The 12912-nt window shown below is 50.0% G+C and overlaps 1 long non-coding RNA gene across 1 annotated transcript; it reads right to left on the reverse strand.

Annotated features, from left to right (window-relative positions):
* Window positions 1-587: 587 nt before the first annotated feature.
* On the reverse strand, window positions 588-8683 carry LOC131831376 (uncharacterized). Its single transcript, XR_009353624.1, has 3 exons — window positions 8614-8683; window positions 906-967; window positions 588-791 (listed from the first exon to the last, which is right to left on the reverse strand). It is a non-coding gene; the product is annotated as an uncharacterized LOC131831376 (long non-coding RNA).
* Window positions 8684-12912: the final 4229 nt, after the last annotated feature.

A 12912-nucleotide genomic window follows, 5' to 3' on the forward strand; every position in this document is an offset into this window, starting at 1 on the left:
GGCCTGCCCAGCTCTCTCTCTCAGGGGCCGAGAAAGGGACCGGAACAGGGCTGGAGGCCAAGACAGGCTTAGAGACAGGGACAAAGGGGCAGAGCCCAGAATGGAGGTGGGACAGGGGTAGAACCAGCGCAAAAAGCAGGGCGCTGTGTGGAGCACGGCTTTGCGTCCCATCTGCTGTTCCCTCCCCGTCGTGCCAAAAAAGGAGGCCGAGGGGTTGGCCCTAAGACCCCAGAGTGGCAGGCCGTCTCCCACGCCCAGCACGGTGGCTGGACCCTGGCACCCTGTTAATGGGAGTACGGGAGCAAGCATCCAGAAGCAAGCATCCGAGAGCCATAGGCTGCCAAGCTGGGGACTCCTTCAGTGGCAACCCAGCGATTTGAGGTGGGGGATAGGGGCAGATGCCCAGCCGAGGAGTCCCCATCCGCTTCTCTCTCCCCAAGGGCCATGCATGCCTAAGTCTCTTCTCAGAGGTGAACGGCAGCAAGGCCACACTCTACTCCCAAACCAGGGCTTGGGACTGCCCTTTTGAGGACAAGCCTGGTGCCTTGCAAACACAGTGACCCAGTAAGCACTCTTTTCTTCCTTCTCATTCTCTTACAGCAATCGGGGTGGGGGTGGGGGGCTTTGTTGTCTGAAGAGAAATGGATCCTCTCCTCTTCCCAAATCTTGCTTGGAGCCCCAGCCTTGGAGTCTGTCCCCCAGAACCTGAGGCACTTCCCCCTCACAGCTGGACTGGCTTAGCTCTGGGGTTAGGGGGGAGGAGGCGAGCACCGTTGTCTGGCTGTGTTTTCCTGTTTGTATGAGAGGAAGTTGGCTGTGAGTCAGCAGACACAGGAGCTGTCAGTAGCTAGGGGAAGACCCCTGCCTCAGCAGAAGGTAAAGGGAGTGTGGCAAGTGGTCCCCACCTCTCCCAGCTGCTCCAGCTTGGAGAGGATGTGCCATCTTCAGCCTCCTGGAGCTCTTCTCTCTGAGAAAGAGAGTGATAATAATAATTAATCACTAAAATGGCCATGGTAATGGCTACCACTGACAGAGAGCAGACTCTGTCCCAGGCCCTGTGCAAATACCGCTTTGCAAGTTTCCATTAATTCTCACAACTCTTAAGATAGGGGATTTTATCACCTCCATTTTGCAGATAAGGAGACATTTTTCTGGATGGGCAACTGTGGGGCCAGGAGAATGCTCTTCACCCACCTCCTACTCTAAAGACTGAAAATTGACCTCAATGAAAAAGGCCTCAGCTGCTTCTCTCTGAAATCCATTCTCTCCTGGTTTAAAGCCAGCACCCCACAGGGCTGTCTCCACCCAGTGACCAAACTCAGTAGAGATCCTAAGGTAGGCCCATTCCTGGAAAATAATGGGACTCCTCTGACAGCTGACCTTGACTCAAGAGTCCCTCCTGTGCCCTTGATGAACTTTCCTTCTACTGCACAGGGGTCTGGGATGCTTCCTCCCAATCTTCCTTCCTTCACTCTCTCCATCCCTCTCCCAGCCTCTGGCTCCCTTCCTCTCCCACATTTCCCTGTAACTGCACAAAAGAAAGGAATCGGGTATATTACTATGGGGCACAGGGATTTTGGAGGGATAGGTTTTGGGGGGTCCTGATCAGGAGCTAAATGCAGGAGTTCTGAATCTTTTGTGGGTCAAGTTCCGCTGTGGCTCTGGTAGAACCTAGGTACCCAGTCTCAGAATAATGCTTTAAAATGCATAAAATGAAATATGTAGGATTACAAAGGAAACCAATTATATTGTAATACAGTTGTAAAACTATTTTAATGTGATACCGTAATATATGTGCTTCTTTATTAATGCTTTAAATAAAATCTAGCAATGGGTTGATACCTCACATAATTTTGAAGCTGTGAGGAGCATAAATGATATTTCAAAATATCTGCAATACTGTAATAGGATACAAAAATATAAGTGATTTTTATTGGTGGCAAAGCCATAATTATGGCTAATACGACTGGTTTGTGGCTACTGTCATAATTGAAAGAAATGCTAAATTTCAGCTAGAGATTAGTGAAAATAATATAATATTTTTTCCCATCCAAGTTTAGTGACTCCACATTAAGGATACCTGAGTTAAGAGTGTCAGGGCTGAGCTGCAGAGAGGGAGACCCAGCTCTCTCCTGAGACCCAGGCTGGTTTAACCCTTTGGGGGTGGGTGACAACTCTGAACCCTGGGTTTACCCCCCTTCCCTCTTTCTCCCTGGCTCTCTCACTTTCTCTTTGTCTCTGTCTCTCTCTACCACGCACCTCTCATATCTGTTTCTCTGTTTCTATTATTTCTGTCTCTTTTCTTATTTGTTTTTCTGTCTTCCTTTGAATACATTTCTTTCTTCATTCTGAATCTTCTAATGGTTCCTCTCTGTGTGTCCATCTCTCTGCCTTTTCTTTCTCTGTACCTCTATCTGTGTCTGTGCCTCTCTCTTTGTCCCCTTAATCTGTCACTGAGGGGACAGAGCAAATTCAAAGGATTGCTGTAGCCTGAGCCCAGTGGGGCAAAGACAATGCCAACTCTCGGGTTCTTGAGAACTAGAAGAGGGTGTATCTCTGGGCCTGCAGCTCTGGCTCCAGAGGCAAAGGTCTTCCTTCCCCACTCCCTCTTCCATTCTCAACCTCCTTAAGGGCAGAAACAGGTCAAGATAGAGATGAGTGAGAATGAAGGCAGTGAATGGAAACATTTCAGGCTTTGGAAGGTAAGAGCTAAAGCATCTGTGACTCTGAGCTTGGATACAGTGTCTCTTTCTCCAGACTCCCAGGAATCCTGATGTCAAGGCTATCTTCTGCCTTCCTCTGTGCCTGGGCAGAGAAAGGGAAAGTACTGACCAGGTCTGGTGTGCAGGCACAGGGACTCAGAGGTTAAGCCAGCAGCAGATGTTTGCCCTGGTCCCCAGTGGGTGGGCAGAAGGGAGCTCAGTAGGCTCAAGGAAGAGGAGCACAGAGTTCTGGGATTGATCTTTCCTGAGTACTTAGAGTGGGGTAGAGCAAGCAAGTCAACTGTTTCCCTTGGGGTGGTATATGCCTTCCAAGAAGATTTAGATGAGGAGAGGACTGTTGGTCTAAGAAAGATGGGGACAGAGAGTGGTCACGGAATGCCCTAAAAGAGCTGAAGTCACCTAGGAAAAGAGAATAGAAGAATGGTCGTGTGAGAGGTGAACTAGTTCATAGGAGTGAGACTGAGACTGCGTGGGTGGCTAGTGTCCCTTGGAGGGGCTGCATCTTTGAGAGGTTGTCGTGGATCCCTGCCCTTTAGCCAGACCTCCATCATCCTCATTGTCCAAGGGGTTTACTACAGCAAGATCAGCAATGCCAGGCTGAGCCAGGGAACTCACTTTACTCACTTTACTGCCATGGCTGGGAATCTGGGCTGAACTGCCATTCCCTTTTGGGATATCACCTGTGAGTCCTTCAGGGCCTGCTGGACTCAGGGTGATAGGAAAGGACCCTCTCCAAACCTTAATCCTGGACTCCCACCAGTTCGCCCTGGCAAGAGAAACGCCATTATTGACCCTCACCATCCAATCTGCCTGCCCTGGTCTAATCCAAATGACAATCGCAGAGCTCATGTGACCCAGTGTATGCATGGAGCCACAGTTTAAAAATAAGGGACAGCCCAGAAACAAACAAACAAACAAAAGAACAGGTTTTCAGTGTTTCATCTCTCAAAAGATCTGACAACCTACAGCAACACTTCTGTGTTGGTCATAAATCTCAGTGGTCTGGGACTTCTCCCTCAGCTACACCCCACCTCCCTAAAGTCCTCCCCTTGGCCAGCACAGTCTTCCTCTTACTCATACTCTTTACTGTGCAGTTTGATTCAGCCTCGCTGGCATTTTGCAGGGAAGGAGGAATAAGAATAAATCTGACTGACGCGTGGAACAAAAGGGGTGCTAGTGAGCAGAAGGGCAGAACCAAGCAGTGGGGATTGGGGAAGGGACTTTCCAGTTCTCTCTTTGCTCTTCCACCTCCGCATCCAAATCATGGTCCACTACAGCCGCAATCGCTTTAGAGGTCATTTTGTTCCCCAAAAGGGGATGGTACAATGACGCAGGTAAGGACAGCTCCAGAGTCCCTTCCTGACCCACCTCTACCTGCTGTGTGACCTGAGCAAGTTACTTAATCTCTCTGCACCTTGGTTTCCTTTTCTGCAAAATGGAGAGGTTAAAGTAGTGCCTATCACAGGGTTGTTGGAAAGCTTCATCTGTGGAAATATACAGGTACATGGAAAGGGTGTGATACACTCACTCTAAGCACTCAGTGAATGTTTCCCATTCCTTATTTCTGTTTGTGCGTCACTTCCACAGTGGCTCTGGATTAAAACCAGCTTACCTATCACTCCCTCGTTCCGGTACATGCCAGGATCTTGTTTTCATCGACCACCCTTTTGCCACATTGGACCACATTGTTCTCATCGTGCTTCTCCCACTTCCCAAGGTTGTCATCTTATCGATTCCACCTCTTGTGTTACTCCTCACCCAGTATCCCAGCACCCCTGCACTCCTGATCACCTCAACTGTCTCCAGAGGCCTCCAGGGCTCATTGGTTCTCCTGCTTTCCTGTTGGGCAGTAGAGGGCACATGATCACCCTCGCTGGGTCCTAATGAGATGGGCCAATTGGAGTGGGCATGGACTCTGAGGAGCATGTTTCTTGTAGGAAGGAACACTTCCATGCAATCATTTCATTTATTTCTCAGATTTTTATTGAGCATCTCTTCTGGACTAACCACTGTTCAAGGGTTTAGAGATATAACAATGAGCAGAAATAGACTGTGGGGAGCTTGTTCTACTACGGGAGTGAGACATTTACCAAAGAACCCCCAAATAAATGTGTAGAGTCATTACAAAGCAAGATGAATGTTACAAAGGTGAGTAGTATAAGAGTATACATCAGAGGAAGCTGATCTAGTCTGGGGGGTCTGGGAAGGCCTCTCCTAGAAGCCGTGTTTAATTAAGCTGAGATCAGAAAGATGGGTTAACTGGGGGTGGGAAGAGAATGTCATAGGCCAAGGAACCACATGTGCAAAGGTCCTGAGGTGGGAGCAAACCTAGTAATAGAGACAGAGCAAAGAGATGGAAGTTTGAGGCCACCTGAGATTCAGGGTGAGACCTCAGGGGCCAGGCCATGTAGACCCTTGTAGTCCTTGGGTGGGATTTGGTCTCCATTCCAAGAAGAGTGTAAGCATGGGGTGATACGTACAGACTTGGACTTTAGGAATGCCTGCAGGGAGAATGTTAGGATCAGCACAGCTCTCCCCACCTCCAATTTCTCTGGCCTGAGGACTGCACCACCTCCCCCACTCACACCCCTCTCCATGAAGCCCCTCCCCATTGCCCTTCTCACATTTTTGTGAGGATGAGGTCATCATGGGGGAGGGGAGGGAGTCCCAGTCCTCTAAGCCTTCTTTATCCTAAAGGGCTAGGGCAACCCCCAACACAGGGAGGGGGGAGGGGAGAAACAGACTCAGTACCTCGCCCTTCCCCCCATCTAAAGCCCCAACTAGAGCCCTGTTTCCTACCATCCCAGACTGTTGTGGAACAGTGAGCCGTAGGTATAAGAAGATATTTTTATGCAATCTTACATTTTATGAAGGGCATCTCATCTTGCCACTACCACTGACTTCCACTGGGGCCTTAGGCAGCTGACCCCCTCTTGAGGTCTCAGTTTCCCTGTGCAAGTTTACTGGAGTGGGATCTAAAGTTCCAGATGGTGACTGTAGTTAACAATACTGTATTGTATACTTGGAATTTGGTAAGGCAGTGGATCTTAAATGTTCTGACTACACATACTTGCAAAACGGTACATATGTGATGGGACTGATGTGTTAACTAACTTCATTGTGGTAATCACTTCCTAATATATATATATATATAAATCAAATCATCAAGTTGTATACTTTAAAGTCATACAATTTATTGAGCAATTATACCTCAGTAAAGTGGGAAAAAATTTTTTTTGTAATGGGCAGCACTGTCCAATAGAACTTTCTTACTGAGGAACATGTTCTGCATCTGTTCTGTCCAACATGGTAGCCACTAGATACCTATGGTCATGAAGACACTGACAAGCAGCTGGTGAGCCACAGGAGCTGGATTATTTTATTTTATTTTTAATCTACCCTTAAATAGCCCCATGTAGCTAGTGGCTGCCATACTGGATAGCACGGGAAGATCATAAACTTTTATGAAAATCTGATGACAGTTATGGACTCCTCCTTAGAAAAATATCCACGTGCTCTATCAGAGATGGGCCCCTCTGGTCCCATTTCTGTATCCCAGGCAAGCACAGCTGACTGGCTGGAGCTCAGATCCTTCTACTCTGCCCTTCTTTCTGCTTCAAAAATGCAGGAAAAGTGGGTCCTTGCCTGGAGGTAGAATGACTGGGATGTCCCAGGAACTAACAGACCACAGTTGTAAGCCTAGTTTTCTGCCCCTAGCCTGGGGCACTCCCCACATATCTAAAGAAAGGCAAGGTAGTGAAGGGCTGGGTGCAGGGGTAAGGGGAGATTCTCTCGGTATTGACCTGAACTTCCTCCTGCCCTGCTTCCACCCACCCAAATGCCACTGGGCCGGTTCCTCTTGCAGCTTACAACTCCATTGGAATGTGAGGCTCTGCTCTGGAGATGGGATTGTGCCATGGGCTCCACAGTGTTTATGAACTGAGGGATTTGGAGTAGTCAGAGGGTGGGAGACCTAAGCCTAGAGGGTGGGTCCCTGGACTCCAGTCCAGCCCCTCGTGGCCTCCTTGCACTGGAAAAGGGAGCAATCACTGTGTGCTGCTCGGGACCTTTTTCCTGCGGCTACCTCCTCCCACCCCCAGCGCCACCCGCTCAGTCCTGATGTTTTTACTGTTTTTCCAGATCATCTGAGAGTCAGACCCTGTCCACACCCAGGAATATGGAGGTCTGGGGGGCTCAGAGAAACTCACCCCCTGCCCGGCATGGATGGATGTGTCCTCTCATTGTGGGGAAAGAATATTGTCTTCCCTTGTGTTGCTGGATCCAGCCACTCCTTCCCAGAAAACTTCTTACACAGACCCATTTACAGGGGACAACCTTCACTGGGACTTAACTTTTCCACCTTCTGCTCTCCTCTCCCTCCTTGCTGTTCTTGCCCACCCTCCCCCCTTTTTTTCTCAGATGTCCACCCCTCTGCCCCCCATCTGCAAAGAAGTTGGTCAGTCCCTGCCCCCACAGGGTCTCTCTATTCTTCTGGTTTCAGCAGCAGCGTTGGAGTGGTCAGACGCCGGCTCTGGGACTGACCCCAATGTGGGTAACACAGTGGGGAGAAAGGTCTTGGAAACCCCTTGTCTAGGTCCTCTAGGAACAGAGCATGTGGCCAGGATTCAGGTGAAAGCCCGCGGGGCTGAGGGAGAGGAAGAGGAAAATTTGGGCAGGGAAGACACGAGACAGGGGGGTTCAATGCCTTACTGTGTTGTCTTGCTTCATATGGGCCAAAGAGAGACACTGCAGGCTGCTTAGCCAGAGTGTGTATACTCAGTCTGTGGTCAGACTCCTCTAGAAGACCATAAAGAGGAAGCATACCTTGGAGTAGCCCACAGCTTCCAACCATTTCCTATCCCCATGGGTCAGAGTTCACCCCAATCTTCTGGGTTCTGTCAACCAATTTTGGCGGCACTCAGAAACCAGGTCCCACAGTACATAGCATGGCCTTTCATCTACACTCAAAGGTGAGAGGCAACGTCAGAGAGAACAGGGAAGTAGTCAAGGCATTGGAGAAGAAAGGTTTGTGTCTCAGTACAATCCAACCCTTATGCCACTGAGATCCATTCACACCCCTGCATTACATCAGACTTCCCTACTACAACATGGGGCCTCCATTTTTGTCCATGTTAACAAAGTTGTCATTACTTTTTCCCCAGAAAGGGAGGTATAATCTACTGTAAACAAGGCCCCTTCGAGGTGAGGTGACGCTAGATGTGAATCAAGGAAAACAAAGACAAGAGGGTTAATGAAGCAAGCATTGTCCCCACTGCTGTAGCTGGTCCGGACTCTGTAACTGATATGGTCTCCCTCCTCCTTCCCCCAGTTAACCCTCTGCAGAGCTCAACTACTTGCCAAGAGAGATGATACAGGTTTTCATCTCTGAGAGCTCTGATCCCTTGGTTGCCTTCCTTTTGGGGACTGTCCTTGGTGAGGCTGCCCATTGCCAATTACAACTGGGTGGAAGGTTCTAGGAGATGCCCGGTGAATCTCCTGGCTGGGTGCAGGCATACCCTTCCCTGCCCTTTTTGCATCTACATGCATTCCACCCACAGCTCTTGTGCCTCATGGTCACCAGGATGAATGACCTTGACTGGTATGGTAATGAAGAATTGAATGTCCTTTTTGGCTATTTGGTGCCCCCCGCATGAGAAGCATAAAGGGGCCAGGTGGAAGCCTAGTACAGTTCTGCCTTGGTGGGAACTAGGACCTCTAACTGGCAAAGCCCACTGTTTTGGGAACAAGAAGCAAAAATTGTGCAGATCCAAGAGTGAGATGGGCCACTTCCACTTCCACATTGATTCTGAGACCTGTAATTTCTAGGTGTTGGGGACACGGTACTATTCGAAACAAACACCATGCCCAGGAGTTCAGGGCCCACACCTACATGTGTCATGTTGCTGCTGGTGACTTCTGAGCATTCCAACAGGCTGCCCCACTGTTCTGCAAGGCCCCGTGCTTCTGGGCGGTAAGGCACAACTAAGTAAGACCAATGGATCTGTTGCATGGATCACCATGTCATTATTACATCATAGCATATGACAAATTAACTCAAAATGGGTCACAATCTGAATATAAGAGCTGAAAGTGCATAAGTCTGAGGTGACCTCATTATAGTGCCTTCTTCGTGGAAGCACAGTGGACAAGGAAGACAATCTGGAACCCTAAGCACACACTGGTTCTAGTAAGGATGAATGACTGTGCTCTCCAGGATGGAAGGAAGGGATTCAGGGCAACCCACCTGCCACCAGGAGCTCGGCTGATCTTCTGAGGAGGAGAACCACACCTGCTGCTTGCTGTGGCCTTGCTTTAGAAAGATGGAGCCCTCAGAGTGTAGGAACTGGCTCAGTCTTGATGAGGGAGAGTCCAAGGTATTGAGCCCAGGTATTGCCCCCAATCCTGGTACCATGACCACTGTGTTCAAAAGCTATTGTGCACAGATTTGGGGTGGACAGGAAGAGGGGCACTCACCTCAGGAATCATTCTGTCTGCATCTGGCTGCAGGTGCTCTGTAGGGTTTGGAGACCCAGAAGCTTGCACATTTGGTACCCACTTCCAGAAGTCTGTCCATCTACCTTTCCCTAGTACTCTTTGTCAGTGATCTTGGTTTTGTTCCTTCCAGGCTCCTGACCAGTGAGCCAAACCATTCCCTACTTCTCTAGAATTAGAGAATATCCACATCTCAGACCACCTCACCTTCTAGATGAAGCTGATAACCGAGCGTACTGCTCAAGGTTTTGCACACTGGGTGGAACTTCTCTTTGCCACTGTCCTTTAAGGTCACCCCTCAGAGGGCTGTGACGGGGCACCAGTCCACCTCAAACCCCACCAGCATACCACACAGACCATCTGTGAGTCCCTTTGTTGTCATCTGAGAAGGGACACAAGCTTTAGGACCCAATATCCCCCTCCATTCCTATCTGCCCACAACTTCCTCTCTAATCCTGACTCACTGGGAACAGGTCCCTCACCACCTGGCCTCCAGTCTTGCTTCATGTCCTTGCCAGACCAGGCTAGACAGGACCTAGTGTTCTACTTCCTCCTGGGTCTTGGGGCAGGGTGCTGCCTTCCCAAGGCCTTAACATCCTCACTCAGTAACCATATGATAACAGCATCAACAATAACTCCTGTTGATGGGCACTCTTCTTGTGCCAGGCAGTGTGCTGATAAGCAGGGCCAGCACTAGGGTGAAAAGAATGAGGAGCTTAGGGTGCAAATTTTAAGAAGTTCTCAGTGTCATACAAGTGCCAAGTCCCTTAAATTTTGGGCTCCATCACTTGCTTTTCTCTAGTCCTGACCTGACCGATAAACTCTTAACATGTTTCTCTATTCATTCTCACAAGTAAATACTACTACCCCCTTTTACAGATGAGATAACTGATCCCAAGGTTCATTCGCCAAAGTCATACTGTTAGTAACCAGCACAGCCGTGTTTTCCCAATTTTAAGGCCCGAGCTCTCAACCTCTCAGCTGTATCCACCCAACTTAGCCTGGCCTGAGCCCCCAAGAAGGCTCCCTGAGAGTGATCTTCCACAAAATCAAAATCCCACTCATATGTGGGCTGCAGGACCAGCCTGCACTGATGCAGGCAGGCTGGGTCCAAGGACCCAGAGGAGGATCCCACAGTGTCAGGCAAGAGACTGACTGTAGGACAGAAATCAAATGTGAGCCAGAGAAAGTGAAAACCGAGTTTACGGAGTAGTGTAAGTGACAGAGGAGAGCAGGCGGAGTGTCTGGAGAGAGGAATGAGTCTTGTCATTGCTCGGGGTAGGGGTTTGTTGATACTGAAGAAGGTCTGGCGTACCTGTTTCCTCAGGAATTCGTGGCGGGCTCCAATCAAAGGCGAGTGTCAGGTGAACACCTGGCGTTATTTCAGAACTTACCAAAGGTAGCCAGCACCAGCTGAGGTTCGTTTGAAGGTAATGTCCTAGACTGTATTTGGGATCTGGCTCTTCTTAGGTGTTAGCAGGTGTGTGGGGATCTAGGACAAAACTCAGAGAACAATTAACCTTCTTGCTTCCCCCTTCAAGTGGGAGCATAGCTTTTTTGGCTTATTCAGAGGCAAAATATGAAACATGAGTAAATGGGACGTGGCAGGAAAACAGCAGAGAGGGGGCCTTTCTGAAATGGAGCCTCTACTTCAGCAACCATGCCCCTTCTCAGCACTGGCAAAGCCCAAACACGTTCGGCCCAGGTACCCAAAGGAAGGGGCCGCGCCGGAGCAGGCAAAAAGAGGGTCCTTTCCTGACTATGTCCACTAGATGGCGCCCCAACACCGAGCCACAGAGCTCGGACCGCCGAGTGGGCGGCCCCCCAGCGGAGAGACACAGAGCAAGGCCCTCCCTCTCTCCTGGCCAGCCTTCCCAGGACCCGGCGTTGGGGGTTCCCACCCAGGTCTGAGCCTCGGCCTTCCTCGTGAGCGCTGCCCACCGACCCAGGTCCAAATCCTCCTCTGCTCTCCCCGCTCTCTAATCTCCCACCCCTTTCCCTGCCGCCCTCAAGGGATGGACTCAAGGTGAGGAGGCTTCGCAGGACACCTGGGAGAGAATCTTCCTGCTTTCTCCTACAAATTGAGCAGTGCCCAGCACCTCCCAGTGCCTCCACAGCACTGCCTCTTCCCTCCGTTCCCTTCCTGAATTCCCCAGGCCCTCCCTGTCACTCCCACCCTCTCAGCTTCTGCCTGTCTTCTGAGGCAGGGACCATTAAGGCCGTTTCCACAGATTTGGTGATGCAAATACATGCAAATATATGCAAATCGCCATGTAAAGGAGGCTTGCCACTGTGGTTCTAAGTGGCTGTCACAGCTTCTCTGACACCTGTTCTGAGAGACAGCTGCCCTGCCCCCTCCTGCTCAGGCATCTATCTGCTATTTACCCCCCTTCTCTTCCAAAGCTGGCTCCTGGCCCCCTTTCCTTCAGGGACCCTGGGGGCTTCTGGTTACAAAGGACCCTTGGGGTCTTGTCTCCAAACTCTCTAGAGGGGGCAAGGAGGGAACCACATCTTAAGGAGCACACACTTTGCCATCTGAAAATTACACCATTTCCTGCCTGTGTGGCCTTGGAAAAACAGCTTAATCTCTCTGAGCCTCAGTTTCATCATCAGTAGAATGGGAATAATGACAGTATTCCCTTCATAAGGCTGTTGTAAAGATTCCACACAATGCTACGTGTGAAGTGCTTACCATGCTGCCTTTGAACATTAGCTCTTTACATTGTGATTATCACCAACCCCGCTGGTTATCCTATTCTCGGGGCTCAAGCTTGGAGACAAGGATACAGATGGACACAGCTCAGGCGTGTGCCCATGTGGCCTTATCCGTGTGCATGCATGTGCGTTCACGCGTGCACAGCTGACAGCCTCACGCACTGGCAGGGCACATGCGCGGGTACACACACATTCAGAAACACACACAGGAGGAGGCTGTGGGAGGTGGAATCTGACTCATCGAGACCAGAGCTGTGGGTGGTGCTTTTGTCCTGATTTCCGGGGCTCCATGCTCCATTTCGAACAAGGAAATCTATGGGGGATGGCACAGCCAAGCCTCTAACCGAAGCTCTTTGTGTGGGCCCTTTCTTGCACCAACCCCCTCCCCAGCTGGTCCCAACCCAGCTCTGTCATCTAGGCTTTTCCTTCCTCTGACCTTGCCCTAAACGCTGCCAAGTCCCCGAGGGAAGAGTCCTTGACATCATAGTGTAAGTCCTCGATGACATCATGGAGCAGGTGCTGCTGGCTCCCAGGAGCATGGCCCCAGGGCTTGGTGAGCATAGTGGGGAAGGAGGTCTGGGGGGCAAGCAGGTAGGCTCCAGTTCAGTTAAGTCCTGGTTTTGTGTGACCTTTGGTAGTTTCCTTAACCTCTAGGTCTCAGTTTCTTCACCAGTGAAACAAGGTGAGTCTTACTGAACTCAGAGTGTTTCTGTGTCTTTCCAGTGAGATAATGCACATAAACATGTCCTTTAGGGGTGCCTGCATGGCTCAGTCGTTGGGTGTCTGCTTTCTGCTCAGGTCATGATCCCAGGGTCCCAAGTCTGAGCCCCGCGTCAGGCTCCCTGGTCAGTGGGAAGCCTGTTTCTCCTTCTCCCACTCCTCCAGTTAGTGTTCCCTCTCTTGCTCTCTCTCTGTCAAATAAATAAATAGACAAATAAATAAATATGTCATTTATGTTCATACGTGGCCATCATTTTGGCTG

This window comes from Mustela lutreola, chromosome 5 (genome assembly GCF_030435805.1).
Source record: "Mustela lutreola isolate mMusLut2 chromosome 5, mMusLut2.pri, whole genome shotgun sequence".
NCBI classification, from domain to species: Eukaryota; Metazoa; Chordata; class Mammalia; order Carnivora; family Mustelidae; genus Mustela; species Mustela lutreola.